Source organism: Ostrinia nubilalis, chromosome 4 (assembly GCF_963855985.1).
Source record: "Ostrinia nubilalis chromosome 4, ilOstNubi1.1, whole genome shotgun sequence".
Lineage (NCBI taxonomy): Eukaryota > Metazoa > Arthropoda > Insecta > Lepidoptera > Crambidae > Ostrinia > Ostrinia nubilalis.
In genome coordinates, this window is record NC_087091.1 from 9,323,915 (window position 1) to 9,338,355 (window position 14,441).

Genomic DNA, 14,441 nt, shown 5'->3' on the forward strand with positions numbered 1-14,441 from the left:
ACTCGATCGGTAGAGCACCGCGGCGCGGCTAGCGGCTTGAATTAAGATAACAGTTTTATTGGCTTCTAATTCAATTCGTGGCATGTTTCTCTTATCTCGGCCATAAACATTTTCCAATTTTAATGCGTTCTCGTGTTGCAACATTGCGAGGAGGGTATCTATTAGTGCTATGACGTGAACTTGGCCCTTGAAGCACTTGGGAGTAGGTCAAGCGATCGGGCGCCGGTAACTGCGCGCGCATTCCTGCACTATTTACTGAGGCGATTAATAATAGAGTACAATGAGCAGAAATGCGCGGCGCGATAAGTTCAGGCACAGCTCTTAGCCCGACAGATCTACGCCGCGATTGTGGGGCATTCCGCCAGATTAATGGGCCGACCGAGTCGCAGCTGCACACAAAATCTGTTTAAAAACTAATTTATTGCAAATGTAACATGACAGATGTGCAGCGTCACTCGAATTGAGGCGTTTCATAAAAATATTGGCGCTTTAATGTGTTTGGCAAGCGGAATGCAATTTTTTACGGCAATTTGCTCGTATATTTTAGAACACAAATCGTTTACGTTTGCATTATTACAAAGTAGGTGCCAAAAATCCAGCTCAAATGGTGGGAAACGGTTTGTTTATCTACCTATACGAGTAATTTAATAGTATATAGTTATCGCCACAAATCATAGTGGTGGGACCGGCGCGGGACCTCGTGGCGGCGCGTGATTAACTTCTTCCGTGTGCAGGGTCAACAGGCGGGGGTCGCGGTTTGACACCGGCCCTTGCTCGGGAATAGCTTTCTAACAATAAACTGGTATCTAATGCGGTATAAATACAACGCTGTTACAATGAGCTGCCGCGACCGTGTTGCAAGTTCAAAATACATGACAGATAGACTTATGGCAACGCGTTTAGCTTTGAAATATTAGGTGTAAAAACAAAATAATATAACAAAGTCTACTACGCCTTCATGAAAATATTTGTTTGTAAATCATCGCTAGCGAAAATTTTATGTAAAATTTTTAAGTTAAATTGCAAAAGTTAGGTTACTGCTCTAACCTGAATTGCACATTTATACCCGTGCCAAAAGTTGGAAACTAGGTTACAAATATAAGATTTTATATCAGCAGTAACATGCCCCTTGGGATATTTTTTTGAACGACCTTGTCTAAAGGAATCTTAACTTTTCCAGGATGTGCTTCCTTGAATGTTTTTCAATAATAACAAATTATTAATTCATCGTCAATGCGAAATGATTTCTAGGAGCTCAATCGGGAAGTTACACGCAAATTACCACCGATATCACCGATCCTTTTCATGGACGCGCCAATAAAAGACTTATCTGACCAATAAAAGACTTATTACTGAGTTTCTTGCGCTGTTTCTTCTCAGCACTGGCCCATTTATTGTCCCGAAGCAGTGGTAGGGTTAATATTGGGACGTGTAAAAGTGCTTTTTTAAAGCCTATTTGCAAAAATAAATTAATTTTATGAATTTTTAATTTTTATCAATACGATTAATACGCCAAAGGTTAATTTGACGGAAGTCATAAGAGCTCGTACTCGAGGTTTACGAAGGTACCTACTTAGTTTTTTTTTTCAGATTTCAGGTTCATATAACAATGTAGGTAAGTAAGTATCGTCAAGTGAATATCGTCATCTGAACGTGCCGTAAAGGATTCATTTCCTACCATTAGGTAATCTTTGGAAAAAGCTATTAATTTACGTATTTTTTCATCTCTACCCAATATGGTAGGATTCGTATTACGGCCTCACAAGTATTTGTTTGCACTATTCTATCGCGGCATATGTCACGTTTCACAGCGTTGGAAGTTGGAGCCGGCCATTATGCAATAAAGTCATTTTCATTAATCAATAGAGCTGAGCGGCTCTGGGTCCTACTCTGCAAAACAATACATTCATTTCGTTTTGTCTCTTTCACAAATAACAGAAGCCATCACGAGTAAGAGAGATGGGTAGAGCAGACCTAGAGATCTGTCGAATTATTTTTGCGAAGTAGACCCGCAGTCACACTCGGGCTAACGATGGACTTCCTTCGCGGCTGCCTATTACCCACCCCTATTCCTCCTAAATTGATTTAGGTCTAACAATTTGCAACTCAATTTGGATTTAAGTGATAGTACGCAGAAAAAATTTATTACTTTAAGATCGTGGTCCTCAAATGTAGAAACATTTTAATATTATAAAACTACATCAAAATCTCTTCAATTCCAAATTTCTTCCAATTTGAAATCAAGCTCCAAAAAGAGGTCTAAATATCTAGGCTTAGAAATAAGATCTCTACATAGAAGTCTATTCATAGTATAACAGGCTTTTACGAAACCCTTTGAGGATTGAATTCCCGATAGCCAAATCTGTTCAGTAATCTTTGAAGAATCATATTACAAAGTAACTGTTATATTCTCGATACCATCTTTGTAAGAATAAGCGCTCTGCTTATTACGCGAAAATAAGACTGAAAATAGTTTTAGCAAGCTGGTTTATGTTGCAAATATGTAGTATATTTCCATAGCACTTCCATTGAATATACGAGTACCTACCTAGGTATATTAATGAGCTATTGTTTAAATTGTCCATATCATTCTTAAGTGGTTTGCAGTCAATACCGTTGCGATTTACAACATAATTTGAAGTGAATTGATTACTTAACTAAAAATGCATCATTCATCAAAACACCTGCTTATTAGTGAACATTATCATCAAGTTAGGTAGCTCTTCATTTGACTTGCAACGGGAGCCGCCAAAGGACGCTAACTCGCTAACGATGTTTACGAAATGTGTCACGTCTCGAATCGTAGTTAGTTATACTTAGTTAAAGCCGAGCGAGCAAACAGACAAACACTTGTCTGTGCCAAAATGTTTGGTTACATTCTGGAATTCCCGCGGCAATATTTACTGTTTGCTTTTTATACACGTTAATATTTCATCACAGATTAATGATTGAAGGTTTTACTGCGAATTTGTCTTCGTATGGTTTTAAACTGATCTTTTATACTGATAGTTTTGCTATGTACGGACAAAGGCATCCCCCAAGGATTTCCATAGCGACCGGTCCTGCGCGGTCTCCTATGATGTATCTGGCGTGAAAATTAGGAACAGATTTGTCCCCTTGAAGTGAAGTGAAACGAAGAATACCTACATCAATCAAATCTGTTATTACGGCCAAGTGCGGCACAGCCCTGACTTAATGTCTCTCCTGATTGCGTAATCATTTTCTCTGCTTTCCATTTACAATGACTACTAACTTAATATGTTCTTCGTTAGTCAAATCATTCAATAAATAATAGAAAACTGCAGGTATACAAGAATGTTTTTGACTCTATAGCTATTATTAGAATACCGCATTGACCACTATAAACGCGTTGAAACAACAAATAGATTGACTGCTGTGTCATAAACTAACTTCATTGTAGAGACAGGGGTCGGTATGAAAATACACGGCTGTATTTACGGCTAACCTTTACCTAGTAATTGGAGTTACTGCACAATTAACGACGCGTTCTGAAGCGACTGAAACGATGCCAAGTGATACATTACAGTTTATATATCGGAAGATAGACTTTCTTTTTTGTTTTCTCCACACCGTGTTGGTATTTCAAGCAGCATTTCGTAATTATTAATGGATGCATTTTGCTGGAATTCAGAACATTTTCCATCTCTAACTAGGTTATTTTGACCGGCTTCGTAAAAGGAGGAGGTTCTCATTTCAATTGTATTGTATGTTATTTTTATTTTTATTTTAAAAATATCTATAGCATTTATCTACTATATTTATTTTTATTCGCCGGAAAAATGCATTTTACCATGCACGGCCGCTTGCTACGTTTTTATGATTTACCAAAACTTTTTAAACCGTAATGTAGAGTTGGTGTATTAATAATGGTGGTAGCATTTATAAATAACGAACAAGAGGGTAACGAAACATAAAATTTTATGTTTTTCATGCAAATATTTTGTCGTAAACAAAAAGGTCAAATTCCGATTTCATTAGAAGAGCCTATACTTAGTTAAATTAAAATAATATTACTAAAAATTCCTAAAATGTTGGTAGGGGAAAGTAGTACGAGTTGATCCCCTGGGGTAAGATGATCTTTCGCGATTGTGCTGAAACCACTAACGTTATTTAGTTTCTTTCACTGGTAAAACATAGCTCTGGACACATCCCCGCCTCAGTCAAATCGTAATGGTGGCGTGAGCGATACATCGAATTTGACGAGAAAAAAGAAAAATTGTGTACTTCTGATCTAAAATAGGCATGACTTTGAGCTTATGTTACCTTTATTCAAACAATGTTAAATGTAATTACTGTTGTCGTTAGGCTTTCTATTATGTTTAATTTTGATATTTTGGCCATAAAAACGTAGCCGCGTACTTGTAGATTATTTTAGCAAATATTTAACAAAAAGTGGGACTTGGGTCAAGATGATCCCTTCCTATATGTACGAGATGATCCCTGGGAATTAAAACAAAAAAGTAAATAGAGTAGGTAAAGGGAAGTGAAATAAAAGAAAGAGAACTTCATATAACTCACCTGAGTCTGAAGGAGATGATACTGAGTGGCTGTACTGAACAGAAAAGTTTTGAAGCGATACCAAGGGTGAAGGATGGATAAAATGTAATGCATGTGGAAAATGGGGCCATAAAGCATGTGCTGGGGTAGAGGGTGATGAAGCAGGTGAATTTATTTGTGATATATTCAACACAGCTCCAGCCAAAAAGCGTTTCAATTATTTAAACGCTTTTTAGCAGGTACTAAGAAAGAATCAGTTATTTTCGTTATTTAATTCGTAAATGTTTTTCTTTTCTAACTTTTTAACGATTTGTTCGCATAATTAGGTACTCCGAAAGGAATATAACCAGAAAAGAATAGATCATAGAACAGAATCATAGGGATCATCTTACCCCTACCTGAGGGATCATCTTACCCACAGGGGTGTACAAGATGATCACTTTGTAAGGTTTTGCAAAAAATGAAATATTTTAATGAAACCTCAATTAATTTCTGGTTTTGAGTACAAGGAAAGTTGGATAGATAAATATACTAGTAGTAATCGTCTTTATTTTTGGTTTACCTTGAAAAATATGTATTTTACAGCGATTCCTGCTTAAGGGGATCATCTCGTACTACTTTCCCCTAATTATTCAACGTATTCGGATCTGATGACTTAAAATGTATATAAATAAGTAATGTTTACTTATCGAGTGAATGTTGAATGAATATTTCCACTTTAGGTTGTGTAATTAACGATTGCTAATGTGGATCGAATTGAAATGTAAGTAAATGCTTACATATTTATCTGAATATGTTAGCATTTCAATGCCTAACAAGGTTTATTTAACTAGGAATTATTCATTTCTGATAGTCTGTCTTTGGTTTAGCTTAAAAATTAATTAAAATGTTTCATTTGTTACATTGGTCCGCTAAATAAAGTTTGCATTGCTTTTTTAATTGTCTAAATCGTCATACAATTTTAAATAACTATAGTTTTGAATTTCACTTCATTGCTCATAATATTATAATTAATGCACAGCTCTAAACAATGTTACATTTCACCAGATGACATAATAAAGTCCTTGACGTACAAATACATGGTTATCAACGATAGCAAAAACTATAACTAGGTTATAACGAGTAAACATTGCACCTGCACTCGTAGACTTCAGCTTATCGGGATACTGAACACATGCACCGCAAGCACACTAGTCCATGTCTAAAACATTTGTTCCCATTCGATTTTAATTGAAACTTTATCGTGTGTGTGTACGCGGCAGCCGGCTCGGCGAGATGAGCGACACGCGTTCCCCGTAGCGAACAATCAGTTACTGAATGTTGCTGTGCGCCCGCGCTGTTATTATGCCCGCCGGTTCACGGCACGTGGGCCCGGGATCGACGTGACGCCGTTCCACTACACCCGCTTATCGGTGCATCGCCGGTAAAAGCTCATGATTCATCAGAATTAGGTTTCGCGCGTGATATCATCGAGTTATGCGCCTAAAGCAAACGTTGCGCCACTTGTATTAATTAACATCAAACGCAAACAGTAACGATGCACGTCGATGGAATGTAGCGAAAGATAGTGCGGGGATCGACCCGCCACACGTTGCCGTATGTAAACATTAATATCTGTGCAAATACACGTCGGTGCATTTGCATCATCATGCCCTTTTTTGCGCGGTATAACCGTAAAGTCCAGGATTAATGAAGCATTAGTCTTTAGTGCTTTTAATAACACTGAACTTGCACCTTTCCTTCAAACCGGAATATTACATCGTGGTGATGCGATAGGATGTCTTCGGACTAGTCTAGTCGTTAAATCAATTGAATGCTTTAAGAAACTTTTTTACAACTTTGAAGTTCTACATAGTGCTTTTGAAGCTGATAAAGAATCCAGTAAAGGTATAGCCAAGTTATTTAGACCACGATTTTTCCTGTTACTACTTTTGTCAAATACTTTCATTTCAAAATACGAGTCAGTATAGAGAAAAACGCACTATTTATAAACATTGTGCAAACTTGTTGCAAGTTGTTTCACGAGGCATTGTTGCTTTATTACAGCACATTAAGATTTTGCATATCTCTGCTGAACACACAGGACGTGACGTCAGCCGCTTGCAATCTCTTGACGATCACCACTCAAAATATTTACATTTGACCGACCAACAATATGTGAAAGCCACTTGGAAGTTTGACATTTTTGGTGGCATGCATCAAAACTCACGTCCAAATGTAAGCCATGAAGATTTCTTCGAAGTACTTTGGTCCCGTCTGATCCCATGGCTCGCACTGTGAAAAAATTCAGATCTCATGTAGACAAAGCTCTATAGGTACCTACTTAAGTTTGCATGGCGTAAACGATGTGGTTTGTTCAAAAGCTTTTCTGACTAGTTTAGTGCCTTTGCTCATCCCCGATTCGTCTTGGTAAATCCTTAAAAGTCAAAGTTTTATAACGATTTTAAGGTAGGAATAAAATGTTTTTAAAGAGATTTGGTCGAAAAATCTAATGAATTTACAGGAAAACCTGCTACACGCGTGGTTTTTCCATTTCAGTAAATTCACCAGAAAAACTATATACGAGTAACATGTACAATATTGGTACCTACCTACTCTGGAACAACCGTATCTAAATTGGTATTTCTAATGGAAACACCTAAACAAAATAATGTCAAAGGGAATACCGTTCATTTTGATATCGCTTATCAAAATTGATGGTTTTCCCTATATTATTAGTACATGGCATTCAAAGGATAAATTATAAATAATCTTATGTGTTATTTAGCTAATTGTGAGTGTTATGCTAGTACAGTGATAATATTTATTCTATGCTACTACGTATTTAACTGCTAGAAATGAAAATATGATAAGATTTTCTTTGTGAGCTGGGAATCTACAAGTTTAAATGCACAATCTGAAAACTAAGGTTAAAAATACAATAAATCGACGTCATTCTCAACTAACTTTATGGCATGCATGGACAAAAGTATAATCATTTTTATTATATTGCAAATTATTGTCAGTCAATCCATGTAGGGTGAGGTTGGTAGCAGTTTTATCGGCGCGATGCCTCAAGTAAGATTCATGGCCGTCCCTCCGGGCCCTTCGCCGCACGAGGCCTGGAGAATAAAGAGACAGCACATTAAGCTTGACACTATAGCATCTTGTGCAGTTATAATAGCAGCTATTTTAGAACCAAAAGCTCTAGTCTAATGTGATGTTGATTGTCTCATCAATGGAAAGCTCGCTTATTTTATTTCAATTTACGATTGTAGCACTATTCACATTGCAGAAATGGAATACACAAATATTGAGATAGTAGTCAGGTAAACTTTAAAATATATCACAACCACCTCTAACGTCAGAAAAGCTTCTGAACAAACAACTAGTACTTAAACTTTTTACAAAATCTTAATAAGCAAGCCATGCAAACTTATACAGCTCCTTGTCTATTTGCCAAATACAAACCAACGAATCCAAAGTCTAGACTAAGGCTGCGTTGCACTATCTTACTTTAACTTTAACGAATGTCAAAAATCTGTCGAACTCCATACAAAAAGCACCGGTTACCGTTAAAGTTAGGTGGTGCAACTCAGCCTAAAACTATCGCACAGAAATTGCAGTCGTAATTTTGTTGATTTCGCGAAATAAGGAAACTTGATGCCGCCGTGGACTTTGATCTAGCTTTAATCATGTAAATAAATATTTGAGCTCCTGTACTTTATCAAATGCCTCAGTGTCAGATTTCTCGAGGTGCATCGTATACCTACTGCTTGCTTGTCTTTATCAATGTAGGCCGAGTCGGCTGTTGCAATATTTCCTTCTTCGTATCGTCGAGAAGGAACTCTTTCGCCGATAATATGCAGCTGCAAGTCTTCGAAGTACTTTTGTGACTATTTTTATTATACTTCTCAAATTAAATAAATAATTTAACCAGTAGCAACTTCACATTTTACTTACATGACTTTGTTAGCGTGATACGTTTATCATTTGAATGTAATGACTATAATCGTGTCATGCCAATTAATTTAGATTCTTCACATACTTACTTAACCGTGGAAAATTTTAAAGAGCGTTGCAATTCTATTATAACTCTACATTTTGTTCTATTTTGTTTAAGTTACAGTGCCTATAACAATTTCACAACAGAAAACATCAACCTTTACCATAACCACGATCGATAATATTTAGTATGCCACTAAAATAATATCTATTGTTACACCAAATCACGAAACAAAGCGCTTGTCATGTTTTGGTTAAATCGTACCTATCAATTAAGTTATAGTAACTGTCATTAAAATAGTGAATGAATCAATGTTAAATAATGGTTATGAGTAAGTGCTGCGTATCCATAAGTTACCTACGTTACCTATAATATATTTAATACGAGTAATTTACTATGTACTACTTGTAACTTTCATATAAGGTGTGCTTCCTTTTCCATATTAGACTCGAGATTTTTAAACTTCCTTTTTTAAACAAAATTAATTTCTAAACATTTCCTAATTAACTCATTCCTTGTAGATAGTTATTTACAAGTATTTATCTAATAATGTTTTTGATAACCGTCTAGAGCAAAACCTAGTGCTTATGTAAGCATGAAAACATTACGTAGTTTAGGCTGATTCAGGTACTTAATATAATTAGCGGTTGGTTTAATTAAATCCAAAGCTGGCGCCAGCTGATAACTTATTAACACGCTTTACGACTGCAAAAGTGTAAACTGCACGGAGGTGCTAAATGTCTACGTAATGTCGATGAGCACACTAGATAATAATAAGTTTGTAAGTAAGTAGTGTTGAATAATGTCGATACTGTGTTATTTTTATGGTGATCTAACACTAACTAATGAATCATTTTCCGTTAGTTTGGAACGAAATAAATTACTTTCTTTCTTATCGTAGCAAGTTTTTTTATAGTTGTATGTATTGTAATTTTACGAAAAATGTGCCTTTGTTGAAGTACAGTTAAAGAATAAAAGTACAAAATACCTAATCGTTTGTAATGTATTAATATAAAGTACTTTAAGTTAAAGTAAGTATACAAAGATAATTTTAAGTGGCATTAAAACAGTTGCCAAGGTTGCGATACTATCGATAAATAAACTGTCACAACACTAACCGATTACCTTGAGCCGGGTCAATAGCAACAGAAATGTACAAAACAGTGCGTGTTCGACACGCATTAATCCATTAATATGGTTTAACATTTAAACTGTTGTTCAAAATAACTATCGATTATTACGAACGCCTAAAGGAATAACTACTAATAACTTTATTATTCAGCATTGATTAATGTAGCCGTCATTACAGTTCAATCAATCAACACTAACTTATTCATAATTGTTTAATGTAGAGATCAATAAGTTCATTGGATTTAATTTTATTTGTACGCTTGTAAGTGTCCCTCTAAAGTTGTGAGAAAGAAGATCAAATAATTTGCTCCTTAAAATACAAGTACCTATCGTAGATTCCAAATATCACCAATACAGCAGTCGTTCTGTACAGTGGATCTCAAAAGATGTAGAGACTCTTTGGCCCATGAAGCCTTTATCATGTGACTCTTTCACTAAAGAAAACTAATCCGTTTTAAGTACTTTAGGAAAAACATTAATATTAAGTAATTCAAAAATATCGCTATTTTATCTTCATATGTATAAATTAATGCTCTAGAATCTGGATCGCTTGCTAATATTATTTGTCGTAGCACTTATGATTATTAAGTAATCAATTGATAATCTCTGTAAATGTTAATTTTCATAACAACCTAGACTTGAGCACGACTAGTCAGCTACACTCTAATTTACTAGTCATTTTATATTCACTGTTAAATTGAATAGTTGTATTTTAATTGTACTCAATGGGTAGTCTTTATGAAGCAAATGGTATCCATTAATTACTTGATAACATATTCCGTAATTGTTTCCTTTAAACCTTGGCTTTGAGTCACTTAAATTGCTATTAAACGTGCAATATTAATCACAATGTAAACTACAAATTGTTTTATGGTTTGTTTGTTCCATATCGTTGTATCGTCATCTTTCTTGCTTGCTTAAGCCTTTTATGCGCTTTGCTGAAATCGGTGCTATTTGTCTAAGCGGTGGTAGGTAGAGTCACATGTATAGCTTTAGCGGTTATTCTTGGAAGGCCTTTTTGACAATATCCTTAAAGATGTCACTTCCTAACTCTCTAGGAGTCACTCTATTACAATACTGGTCGGGACTACCTAACCAGTAGTACTTTCCGTACGTTAGGTAACCAAGTAGGTAATTTAATACCGCAGTCAGAGCCACAAAGCCGCGCACTGATTCATTATCGCGCCAGGATAGATAACGTCCAACTACAAAGGCGGCAATTAAAGTGATAAACGACGATTGTCGTGTCCTTTGCCCACAATAAATACACCATCGAGTCTTGAAAGATATTATTTCACGCCTGTTTATAATCATTAAGAGCTATTGTCAACAGTTCTGATATTTGAATTGAATGCTTCCATAGTCGCCACGACGGTATCGCGCCGATTGATCAGCAGATAACATCTAGTTATAGTGCAAATGTTGCAGGTTAAGTGCCCCGGCGCCTGCGCATACGTTTGCGCTCGAGTCGTGAAAACAACCTGTTACGTTAGTCATCTTATTGCCATTTATGTACAATGCGTTTCTGAATAACGCACAGTGCGAACGGAAATACGATTGTAATGACACAACTGTTACTGGCCGATTTCAATACGTCACCAGAGATGGCCATAAATAGCAATTTTATTTGAGGCCTAAAAAGATATTTCTTGATGTTTGGATGACACATCGCGCGCGGGAATTCTCCTTGTTTGCAAAGGGCGCTTGATGGAGCCGCCCACGGCGCCGCCTCCGCTGCTCCTGCGCCACTCCAACGGGCTCGAGTGCGTCGTGACGTCACACGAGATTGACACGCGCCTATTATGACGAAACAGATATTTCTAATTTGATGAACTCACAAGTTTGACTAATCCGTTTTACTTATAATGAATCGAGCGAGTCAAATGTTGTAATTTAGTATTCAAAGCCCGAGAACTATTTTCTTTTATATAATATGGAAATGACTGATACTCGTAACATAGGAAAGTAAGCCCAATGGCTCTGTATATAATAAATAACAAGAAACCTTAATTAAACGTGTCGCTTATGGTAGTGTACTCCGTTTGCATATTTATGATGCAAATGAGTAATTTTCTGACTAGCCCTGCGTTGGCTTTCTCCAAGGAAATTCCCACTATGTTAGAGCTGATGAAATTCTACGAAACTATTTTATGATACGTTTATTAAGCATACTGGAAAATATTGTTTGCCTATTATGATACCATTATTCATTCGTTAGGTATCTATCTTCCTACATATTCGTAGTATAGAAAGGTAATAAGATGTTTCACTTCCTAACAACTAATAAAGTCATCGTAAGGAAACCTGTAGATACTTATTGTGTTTTGATTAAGAGATATTTGAAACAAAGATGTATAAATGTGTATTCACCTACATTTAACAAAGTCTGCCGATAAAGGCAAACATTGTCATTTTACCGAAAATGAAGAAACTAAAATGTAATTTTTCTTGATAATGTTTATGTTAGACAGATCTCATTCTGTTATATCTACAATTTACCCAAAAGGTCGGGATAAAAGGACATTTAAGGCTATCCCAAGGGTCCGTACCTCACGAACCAATCCTTAAAAGGGTTAAGGCAGTACGTTTTTCTTGCCAATAGGTATTTTTGTACGAATACTTATGGACTTTTATGAAAATCTGTTTCTAACCGACATTTTGCAACATTATATTTGCCCTGAAACCTTTAAAATTCAGTCAATACATTTACGACTGCAAATTATTTTGTCACTAGGTACTTGGTATTTAATTTTACTAGGTACGGCTAATAACAACAATACTTTTATACTTTTTAGTTCATTTATTTTATTAGGTGCTCAACATAATTATGGAATTTAGCTTCTTGTTTTGGAAACTATGTAATTTCTAGTAAAAAATGGACTTATTTAACATTTTCAACAGTTACACATATTGTATGTATAAGCAGCTCAGTTATATGATATTATATACTTATGTATATTATTTAGTTCTATTTATTGATTGACGAAATGAATTAGTCATCATAACATTCTAACGGCTATTTCCACATGCAGTCCTTGGAAAGGTTAGAAGAAATTGGCACTGCTTCAGTAAACAATCAATGTCTAAATGTGAACCTTTGTATAGTCGATAAATCTATGAAACTCATTCAATTGTAGGTAGATATGAAATATAGTAAGTGCCTACGGTTAACCTTTGAAAATAGCTTTCCGTGCACACCTACAGGCAGTCTTCGTTATATGTAGATTTTATTGACATAATTATGTACTTTTCGCCGAGTCATGATCTATATTCTGCATGCGACTATGACGTGTATGTTGGTTTGTAAAAGACTCTACTAACATATAGGTTGGGTAGTTGTTATGACCAATTAATTGATACACTTTTTATGAGCTATCAAAATATAGCTTTCCCATAGAAGTAAGAAAATCAATAAGAATATTATCCGTAGTTTGATATGGTTATTGGTTTAATAAAGTAACTGTTCTATTAAGCTGATTGTACTATATCGTTTCAGGATTAGAACTAAGTTTTTTAGAAACTACACAGCTAAATAACTCTGCTCTTAGGTCTAAACCCTTAGCAGCGTGCGTACTTGTTTTAAAAAATATCCAACTTCCTCTCTAAAATTACGGCGTTAATTATAAGTAAAAGTTAACATGGCATAATAAAAACATAAACATGATATCACAAAGGTCTATTCGTGTATTAAGGCAATTAAGATAGTTATCGCTGCCATAAAATTAACTAAAGGCGATGAGTTCACAGCTCGTACCTATGCGATTTGCTAACAGAAACCTGTGATTACACATGTGGCGAAGCTCCCCATATAAATAGACCTTTGTTTCACACCAGGGATGTTATGGATATCCGTAACCGTAACCGAAACTATCGGATATCCGAAATAAAAAATATCCGTAACCGCAACCGAAACCGATTCAAAAGTTTCGGAAAAAGGCGGAGTCTAAATCTTAATATTTTCAATTTTTGTTACTTGTCTGGCATCCCCTGGCACCATTCTGATATACCCGCCTGTTTTACCTTTATCATAGGTACCGTCATAGTACATACTCGTAAAGTGGCTATGTAGGTCGCGCAGCATCTTGCTATTAGAATTTTACCTTATTAAAATTCTAAAATCCATAACCGAAGTTATCCGAAACTTTCGGATAATCCCGGCGTTTACCCGTGGTCCCCCCAACATGTCCCCCTGGTGGGTCCACGGGTAATTTTTTTTACCCGTTGTCCCACCGTTCTGAACAGTTTTTGCCAGTGGGTCTACGGGTAATTTATTTTAACCATAGTCCCACCGCACAGTGGTAAACGTTGCATGTCACCTCATATTCTTGGAAAAAAATCGATAAAATAAAATAGAAAGTCTATTCTTTTTTACATCAAGTTTAATTAAAAAATAATTGGAAATAAAATAAAATAAAATAAATTTTCTTCATGGAATAAAATTGAAAGTAAAGGATGATGGGCACAAATGTATGGAAAGTGGTACCCGCTCCAATAGCCATAACCAATATATATTTCAAAAGGCCTTTAGATGTAGGAAAATGTCTGCTATAGGGCCAGTTCTAATTCACGTTTTGAAAGCAGTAATACCACTAAGTATTATAATGAAAGTATCACACAATCATCCATGTATACGAGTATGTACTATAACGACAATCTATTAATATAACTAAAAGAAGCCTTGAAAAGGAAAGGATTATACCTACGATGAACTACCCAAGCTATTAGCCCTTTATTAAAAGAATAAGTCTTATAAATCTATGGTTAATTAATAATTATAGATTTTTTTATAATTATACCTAGGTGACAT

General features: G+C 35.6%; 2 protein-coding genes across 3 annotated transcripts in view; one reads left to right on the top strand and one right to left on the bottom strand.

Moving 5' to 3' along the window:
• Positions 1-5,838, bottom strand: part of LOC135088651 (tissue inhibitor of metalloproteinase) — a 50,810-nt gene extending 44,972 nt beyond the window's left edge. For both annotated transcript variants that reach the window (XM_063983578.1, XM_063983579.1), the window contains exon 1: positions 5,654-5,838. The gene's annotated coding sequence lies outside the window, so the exon portion shown is untranslated. The remainder of the gene's footprint in view (positions 1-5,653) is intronic.
• Positions 1-14,441, top strand: part of LOC135071363 (synapsin) — a 75,890-nt gene that overhangs the window by 54,323 nt on the left and 7,126 nt on the right. The window lies entirely within an intron of this gene.